Genomic DNA, 9,705 nt, shown 5'->3' on the forward strand with positions numbered 1-9,705 from the left:
CGTGCTTGCCCCAGGTGAATGGAAAGCCTGCCCGAGCACGCACTGGGATACCAAGCAAAAATTACTCCATATCAAAGGAAAAGCTTAATTTTAGCCCTACAAATCGAAATGGGATGTAGCACCTTCAGCAGCCCGTGGATGTGGGTTATTGCGTTGCCAGCTGTTAGCAGCTTAAAGTCAATAAAATCTGCTATTTGGAAACAGCACAGACACTGCCAGGCTCATAAGAGCCGTCCGTGCCCGTTTCACAGCGGCGTTTCAGGAAAGCAAGCGAGGAGCCGCTTTGAGCTCGCAATGCCGCTTGCTTGGCGGAGGGTCACGAGGAAGTCCCAAGTGCTCTCCAGGAGTGGGATTTTTGGAATAGTCCCCGTACCATCCTCCATACCGGCAACAGCTGGTCATCGTAGGCATGATGGGCGTCCGGTGTCCTTGGCACCAGAGCACAGCCTTCCTCCTTGCCTTGGTTGGCAGGAGAGTCCAGTCTGTAAATGCTGTGGAAATTTTTAAAGCTGCTTGGGTTTTTTTTGATAATTATAATTTTTTATTTTATTTCTGGTGTTATTGGCATGCACCTCTGACTTGCTGAAGTACCCGTGGACCTCAAACGCTGGTTGATTTAATGGATTAGGCAAAAACGCCCTGTGCAGCCAGGGCTACGCAACGCCAAGAAGCCATGAGATGCCCCAGAAGACATGTCCAACATCTTCAGCATTGGCATTGTGCACCCCATGCTCTGTAAGAAGGGCTGCCAAAGCTTGGAAGGCTGGGTTTTTTTTGTCATTTTATTGTGCTTTTTTTGTTACTTCATACTGTTTTTATATGCTTTGAAGAAAGGGACTTGAAGAGCGAATCAATGACTTCTGAAAGTATCTGTTGAGTATTGACAGGCAATGGAGAAAAATAGACTTTTGTATTTTGCTAATTGTCTCACACCTGACAATCTCCCTTAACAGTAGGAGTCAAAGTTTGGGATTTTTGTGGAAGTATTGTCCAGGGTTTTTTGGTAGCTTATTCCTTCTTCTTCACCTAGAGCAAAGAAAGGGGTGAAGCCAGAATATTTTGGTGGCATTTCAGGGTTGAAATTACATTTCTGGGTGATGTTCAGCGTGTGGAGCACGGGGAACTTTGAATACTGAATATTGGGTGCAGCTTCTCACCGCCGCTTCAAGTACTTAATTAGGCAGAGAGCGTGAACCTTAACGGAGCTCTTGATAGTGATTTCCTAGAAGCCGGTGCTCAAGGGCTCTGTCTGTGTCTGTTGTTATTATTCCAATTTCTGCTTGTAATTGATGCGAGTTGGTTAATTACCAATACTGTCAGTTAACGCGAGGAACTACGAGGTGGTGCAAAACACTTTGTCACGCAAAACCGTGATACGCCAACACACGTGGGAGACAAAAAGTAGGAGAGATTAACAGCTGGTCTTCTTGGATGCTCCGCAGTTCGGCAGGATTTTAATGTAAGTAATCACGTGAAAAGGGAATGTGGATTGGCGTAAGGTGGGTACCCCCAAGCTGGCCTGGTGTGCTCAGGTGGGCTTTTGGGCACAGACCTTTCCTTATCCCTCGTCATCGGGGAGCATGTCGATGCACTTGGCGCCGCTGTAGCAGCATCGGCGTTTCTCTGGACGGGAATAATTTGCGTGAACTGAAATCGTAAATTGTTTCAGAGTCAGATTTTTGCTTCTCTGATCTTACTGCAATTTAATTGTCCCTACTGTTGTTATCATGGGTCACTGTCTTAGTTGGTACATACAAAACCAGAAAACATGTGGCTTGGTGTATTCTGTGTCAGACAAATAGCAAATGCTTAATATTTGATGTAGATATTTATATATTTATATATATTTGCAGTGAGCACATAAATAGCATCTAGGTCTTCACTGCAGTGGTGGTAGAGGTCAAAACCAAGTGGATAGCTGGCTTGATAGTAGTGCACTTGTGGGGTTTTTTTGTTGTTTTTTTAATGTGGATAATTTTCCCCTCATAGTTAACTAACAACTGCTAACCAATGTGGAAATTTCATTCAGTTTCCTAAGTGATGAATGCCCTAGTTCGAAGGGATCATTTCCAGTGGACAGAAATAATTCAACTCTATATGGTACTAAAGAGCAAAATGACGAGAACATATTAGAAGCATAAATATTTAAACCTTTTTTTCAGGTTAAGTTAAACTTAATTTCTGTACTGACGGCTTTCTGGGAATTCTGCAGACAGATGTGAGCTTAATTCAGCTCTTAGGGTGGCATTCAGTACATGCGTGTAGCGTTGGTTGCAGTGGGAATGATCTAAATTTCTCACAGGCTTTTGCGAGAAGGAGGTGGAGGCGTTGCTTCAAAAAGTTCCTGGATGAGGACAAATTGGTGTGGTCTCCCCGTCCTCTGCTCTTCCCACCTCCTTTAATAGCAGAAGAACCCTGGGCAGCGCTGTGCCTCAGCCTGATGCACTTAAGGAAGATAACCTGTGTATAAGACGTGACAGGAGTCCGAGGGCTCCTTGTGATGCCGCCATGAGCTAGCACGAGATGTTTCTGAGATGGAAGAAAAGGTTAGTGCCTCCGGATGAAGCGGTGGTGTCTGTTCAGCTTTGGGGACTTGGCGATGGTCCCAAAATAGTTGTGCCACCAAGCTGCTGCAAAAGCAGTGGTTGACCTCAGCACATCCCTGCTGCATCCTTGGAGGGACAGTAATTCACGGTGGTGGTAGTTCTGTTTTCACTTGAACAAAAAACCAAGGCAGAAGAGTCCAGAACAGCTTTTCTTGATAGTTTCTGTTTGTGGCAAAACCCTTCGTTTCCAGCAAGTACCCTCAATATTGAGTATTACGGTAAATATACCAAAATACCACCTTCGTCCTGTGGCTGTGGGGGGAAACGCCAAGAGCGAAATAACTTGATTTATTGGTATCACCTACAGAACGTTGTCCATGCAGCGACAGCCCTTGTAATGACCTTAAATGAGGTGAAAACTGAACAACGTTGGCTGGGGAGGCAGCTAATCCATGATGTGCAGGATGGCCTGACCGGAGCAACAGCTCTGGGGACCCGGGTGAGGAAACTTTCTGCAGCTGCTTTTGTATGGAGAATAGTGTGACCTGCAGATGGAGGCTTTTGCCAGTATCTGAAGCTTCAGAAAAACAAATATTGCCTCAAAATAACATTTTAAAAAAAAAAAAAAAACAAAAAACCAACTTCCACTTCTTCCTGTTTTTATAGTTTGCTTATTTCCTCAGTGTCATGGGTTTGTCTCCAGTACTGTAGATTATTAATCTTCAGAGGATCAGGACCTTCGTAGAAGTATTTCCTGTACATGTTTATCTGTCTCTTTAACGAATTAGTGTCTACTTGTTCTCTTCTGAATTTTCCTGCAAATAGTAGGAAACTCTCCCTCAGTAATAAGGCTTTTTGCAAGAAAAAAATATCTAGATGAACGGCTGCCAGGGGTTAAAGTACCTTTTGTATGACTTAGCCGATGGCATCCTTTAGGACATCTGCATGTAGCTGCAAATTCCAGAGGTCACTGTCTTTGTGTTGGTTTTGGCAAAGCATTATTTCAGCTAGACTTCATTTATTTGGTTGTAAGTGCATCTGGAGGTCTCCTGTCCAAGAGTTACCTAGGCTTCTAGAAGAGGGATGCTGCTACATCCAGAGCTTGTTTTGAGACGGCAGTAGACTTCCACCGAATTTATTAGCAAGGTGAGCATTGGCCATTAGTCGACAGTGAAGTGCCCGTTTTCTACGTCCAGCTCTTGCGTTGCTGTGTTATAATGGGATGGAGGCAATCTGATCAACCTCTACGCTACTAAGTTTTGTTACTTTTAGCCAGTCTCAGCTCAGTTTTTAAATGCATGCATTAAATACGTGCATTTAAATATATTCCTCCTAAAATGTGCATGCATGCGCGTGATGGATGGGGACTCAACTCTCAAGTTCTCCATGGACTCATTACAGCCCCAGCACACCTGGACAGGCTGACGCAAGGATGTGGTTTCTCCCTTCTACCTCAAAATTGATGGTATGCATCATCCATGCGTCTCCAAGGGAGAGCGCTGGATTGGGACAAGTAGCTGGCTTTCCATCTTGGCTTTCTATTTCGGACGGAGCTGTCACCATCCGACTCCATCACAGAATCTGCTGAAGCTGGGTCTGTTACGCCGCCCACAACTCAACGCTGGTGTTGGCACCACCATGGGTTTCTGCGGCACGTGCTGGGTTGCATCGATATCTGCAGAGTCTTCAGAGCGTTGGCCTGTTGGCTCCTCCAGGGCTGTCCCCACGGTGGAGGAAACGTGGGCTGGGCACCTGCCTCATCATGGTGCTGACATTCATAAAAAGACATCCCTGGACGAAGAAGCAGCTTGTGGGTCCTTCAGGGCGTAAACTTTTGAATTGCTCCTTGCCCCACCTTGCAAATTAATATTGGAAATAGCACGTGATCAGACTCAGAAAGGCTGGGGGTGGTGGTGGTGGTGTGTTTTTTTATTTTTATTTTTTTTCAGACAACTGGTGATTTCCCATCATGGTGCAAATTGTGTAGCAAAGTTCGTATTCAGCTCACTTTTGGGCAATACGTGGTATGTTTCTCTCCCTTAGCATGCCGAAATGCCATCGCTGTTTTCCCTGAATATCAATTTCCAGCGGAGAGCGAGGCCTTGCAGGTCAGTCTTGGCACGTCGCGCTTCCCTCCCCATCTTGTCTGGGAGCCAAAACATCCCGCTGGACTGCTGGGCTGCCCTCCCTTTGCTCGAATGGAAAGGAGACACATCTTTAGACCAAGGCTCTTCCTTTCTAAAATTTCTCTTGCTCCAAGATATGAGTGGACACAGCAGCAGAGGCAGGGAAATCCCAAGCAAGGAAGCCGGAAACTCATAATAAAACTCGGTGAAACCACCTTAAGGGAAAAGAAAACCGAGTTCATAGATGGGGCATCGAAGGATAGGCGTGCATCTCCCATCTCTTCTGCGCCCTTGGTAAAGACAAATTAAAACCCAAGTTAAATCTGAGTTTAAGGGGAGGAAAAAGCCGTTTTGGCTTGAGATAAACACTTGTGGTTCCACTATCATCCGCTGAACATGTGTAGAGTGGTGGTAACACAGCTGGAGACAGTGAAAAACAAGTGGGAGGTTGGGGGGGGAAATCAGGGTATATCTTCTTCCTCCCTTCTAGACATTACCTTAATAATTTGCTGGGGGTGGGCAAGGTACAGTGTAGACAGGGCTTTGCCCAAAGAGAAAAGGTGAACGCTTCCTTCTCGCAGATCTTCAGCGAGAAGATAATGTCACTTTTCTTCAGTATTCTTTTTTTTTTTTTATGATTTTAAGTGGTTTTGGGTTAAAGGTAAACTTAGAGTGGTGCGGCCTGTTAAATGAGTAGACTTGCATAAGCTGTTACTAGATATTTTCTAAGCTTAAGCAGTTTTTTTGATCTTGTGCAGGGCACTGATTTTCTGGTATTCCCCAGTAAACACAGATGGTTAATATTGCAGCTCCCAGCTGCGCTGAAAGTCGTGACGGGAGCAGAATGAGAAGCTCCTTCACCATCTCTGCTACTCAAATGAAAGACCACATCTGATATGCTCCAGCTGTCCCTAGGCAGACATACCAAACCTCACCTTTTTGGAAGGAATCGGCATGAAAACATGGAGGTGCGATACGTCGGACAACTCGTCCTCGGCCGTCAGAATGAGAATATGGGACGACCCCGAGGTGATCTCCTCTGATGGACTTCTCTGCTGTACGCTGACAAAACCGCTCCTGCCAGTGGGATATTTGGCAGGCACCGAATCATCTAGCATTTAAAAAAGCTGCCTATTAAAATGAAGCGTAGGAAATAGAAGCTGTTAAATGTGAGTGACACTTGCGACCGGGCGAAGGAAGAGAGACATGCAACGGCTGGCAGCTTGAAGAAACTTCGCTTGTTTGTTGGTCCTTCTTTTTTTTAAAAAAAAAAAAAACTTTTTTTTTTTTCCCCCGAAGCCCTTTGGCTTCGCAAGGGAAGTGACGGCCGCGATGTAAACAGGAAAGCGGGCTGCAGAGGGAACAAAGTTAAGAGGTCGAGAGATGTGCTCAGTTGACCGCAGGAAACCGAAGGTATTAGTGAGAAATCTCTGCCTGCCTTAGGACTTCAAAGAATTAACGTCAGAAAGCTGAATAGTGATTAACGCTGGGTGTCCCAATACAGGACAGGCATGACGGAGTTTGCTGTACTCTGTACCAGAGAGGGAACCCGCCCTGTATGATTTCTGCGGTCCCAAAGAGACAGACAGTGAGGATCACTATCTCAAATGAGCAATAAAATAATTACCACACTACTAAAAATGAAAGCAGGCTCGTAAGCGCTAACCATCTTCCTTTAAGTCTGTAAAACAGCAGCTCGTTCCCAGTGAGGGCTGGGAAGAGCTGGACAAGGTGCGTTTTAAGGGCAAGATGATGTTCTACTAATGCTTACGGGGGAAGCAGAGTGGTCTTGAAAATTTAAGCTGGTTAGCTTAAGCCAGCAAAACAGGGAGCTGGCTGAAAGGAGGTGCAGTCGCCGTCGGCTTGAGCGTATGAACTTGGAGGTGGTCAGCATGGTTTTATGGAAGTATTAAGCAGATTTAAAAATCTGGGTGGGTAAGGGTTAGCGTATCGTGGTGGTTGTCTCTCGGTCTGCTGTGTCTCGCTGCCTTTGCAGGTGCTTTTAGCATGGGAGCATTGAGTCCCGGCGCGAGGGCTTTGCGAAAGATAGCGCTGACCCTCAGGAAGGGCGGCAAAGATGATTTGAAATCTTGAAAGAAGAAATTGGAGAAGACAAGGAGTGGGATATACGCCGTCTGGGGTGCACATAGTTAATCTGAGAGCACTGGCGTGGGAAAAATTTTTATCCTACAGAAAGGGAAAGCAAAGATGCGGTGGTTAGAAGTGAAAAAAAGATTCACACTTTAAAAAAGAAACTTTGGGGGGGGGGGGGATGTTATGGATTCTTCATCACTTGAGATCTTTGGCAGATAACTGGAGTAAAGCATCTGTTAGACCAAGCAGTCTAGATTAAAGCTGAAATGAAACAAAAGTTTGATTTAGGAGCACGAGCCAAGTCAAACTCTTCAACCTGCGTTGTGACCAATTGGTTTTCTCGGGGGGGGTCAGAGGGAGGAACCCATTCGTGGCATTCCGGTCTGGCCACACTAGGAGATAATGATACCGGTGCAAGAAAAATGCAAATTTGGATGCAAACCATGGAGAGGCAGGACATCAAAAACACCTCTCCTTTGAGCTAAGTATTTAAGCATGAAAAAAAGGGAGGAGGAAGGTCTCAGATTTTTTACTAACTTTTTTTTTTAACCATTTTTTTTTTAATCAAGAAAATAAAAATGTGCAGTGTGCCCTGTGATGGGGAGTCCATGTCACACAAGTAGAGCAAAGTACGGGGTTAGATTTCCTGGAGTACGTTACAGCTGTTTGTCCCAGTATCAATTAGGAGCTACGGAGGAAGGGTTTAATTAGAAGAAAAGTGCAGGAGGCTTTTCCGGCACGGAGGAGCTGGGTGCATGTCATTTGTGTAACCTCTTTTCTGGTCATGGATGTTTATTTGGAGGCGAGTAAGATGCTCTTGGCGGCTTTCCTTTGATCCGTCTGCGGGAAAATTAAATCCACATGGCGCACACCCAGAACCTTTCTGCGTTCTGGATGGAAATACCCATCGTATGCTGGGGTCATTTTTTATTGTTATCCGTACAGAGGTCCGTTGATCAGTGAGAACGACGTGTCTCTCCAAGGTTGGGGCTTTAAAACACTCAGAAAAGAAAAAGCAAGCTGTCAGGCGCTGGGAGATGGACTTTTTAAACCGATTATATAGAGAGTTGCCTTGGTTTGCACTATTTGAAGTGGCAAAAAAATGCTGCCTTCAACTTGCCATGCTCATTTAGCATCTCTGTAATTTATAAACAGGTTGTGCCTTCGCTAGGACCTGGGATTGTACTATGCGTAATGATTTTGTCCGGCTGGAACGATGAGCTGCAAAGCAATTGCTGCCGGGCATCCATGGCAAGACGCTCCCACCGTGCTGGTGGCTTGCAGCTTGCCGGAGCCAACTGCAAAAAGGATGGATCCTCTCTTATTTGGCATCCGATGATGTCTACAAGAGATTAAATACTGTGGCTTTCCTCTTTTCCTTAGTTGTACTGGAGTACTCGGAGCGCGGTTGTGTTAGGGAAGCGTCGTGCTCAGTGATGCTCAACATCTGTGTGAAGGTTGTATTGAGATATAGATAAGCAGAATCGAGCTGCACCGTAACCAGAACTGGTCCCGCATGGGCTTTCATGGACCATCCATCCCCCAGCAGACTCCTCAGCTGCTGAAGTGGTTGGTATTGAGCTGTACTTACGATAACACCTTGCTTTTGTGCAGGCAGAGGTGTGCAGCACGGCAGACCCCTACCCCGGTTTCATGGAAAATAGGGAAAGCGTAGTAATGGTAGGTAGGGAGAAGCATTTCAGTGCTCCCGAATATGAATATTCAGCAGGCGCATCATAAATGGCGTGAAGTCATTCCGAAGGATCAGCTTTTGTGCCCTTTCTTCTATTTCTGCTGCACTTTCGGCTCTTCCTTGCAGCGCGACTTGAATGAACGCTGTATTCAGGAAAGCTTTGTGGGCAGCATGGACAGCATGAATGGAACGGGCGTCTCTAAAGTGTGTTGGGCAAAAACCTACATGCACCATGTCTGTGAAGTCTTTTGGGGTGGTTTGTTTGTTTTAATTAAAACAAAAATGGAGAAAAGCACCCTTCTTTTACCCCTCCTGAGGCACAAATGTTTAGGCAATATTGCTGTAGCAAATCTGGAATGCTACACCTAAGGTAGCTTGCCTGGTGTTCCCAGATGATAGAATCATAGAACAGTTTAGGTTGGAGGGGACCTCGCTGCAGAACTGCTGTGCTGCAGAAGTTCAGCCTGTTAATACGACTGGCATTAACGAGGTGACTGAGTTTCATCCACCACCTTGTCGGCTCTCCTGGTTGCAACATTTACTTTAAATTTTGAATAGTAAAGCCCCGTAGCAGTGTGCGACCCGCTGGAAATGGGGGAAAATGTTTGTGTCTTGGAGCAGCCATTCACAGCTCCAAGTGAGGAAACACACAAAAGCTTCGGAGGATATCTCACTGTAGCACCGAACTGGTGGTGATGGGTGCGCGAAGGCGATGTTGGACAGGGCAGACCTTAAGGGGAAATAAATAAATCAAAAGTGTGGCAGCATTGCCAGCCCTGGAGCTGAGATTTGTTAGCTTAGCCTTAAGTTTAAAGAACATTTGCAAAAGCGAGAACCCAACTGGTGATTCAGTTGATGCTAATGACTATCCGGTGACTTGATCTGTGCTTCCCTTTGGAGAAACCCCTTGGGAGTAGGGCTTGAAGCCAACCAAATTAGGTGGTGGTGGTTCTTCTTGGCTGATGCAACAGCATCTCTTGGTGTAGGCGGAAAGCCAGGGCATGACTTGCTCCGGTTGCGTCCCTATGGATGGAGCGCACTGTGACATTTATACTGGAGAGCTTCTCTGTGTCTTACATTTTCACACGCAGAGCGTTTTTTTTTTCTCCCAGCTCCCGGCACACCAGCAAACAGGTGATTCTGCAGAAAATACCCAGATTGTGGCTCAACCCGGCCACGTGAGCCGAGAGCTGCCCTGCCACGCTGCATTCGCTCCACAGCCTGATGGCTTTTCCCTGTAAATCCG

This window comes from Charadrius vociferus, unplaced genomic scaffold, assembly GCF_000708025.1.
Source record: "Charadrius vociferus isolate BGI_N301 unplaced genomic scaffold, ASM70802v2 scaffold740, whole genome shotgun sequence".
NCBI classification, from domain to species: domain Eukaryota; kingdom Metazoa; phylum Chordata; class Aves; order Charadriiformes; family Charadriidae; genus Charadrius; species Charadrius vociferus.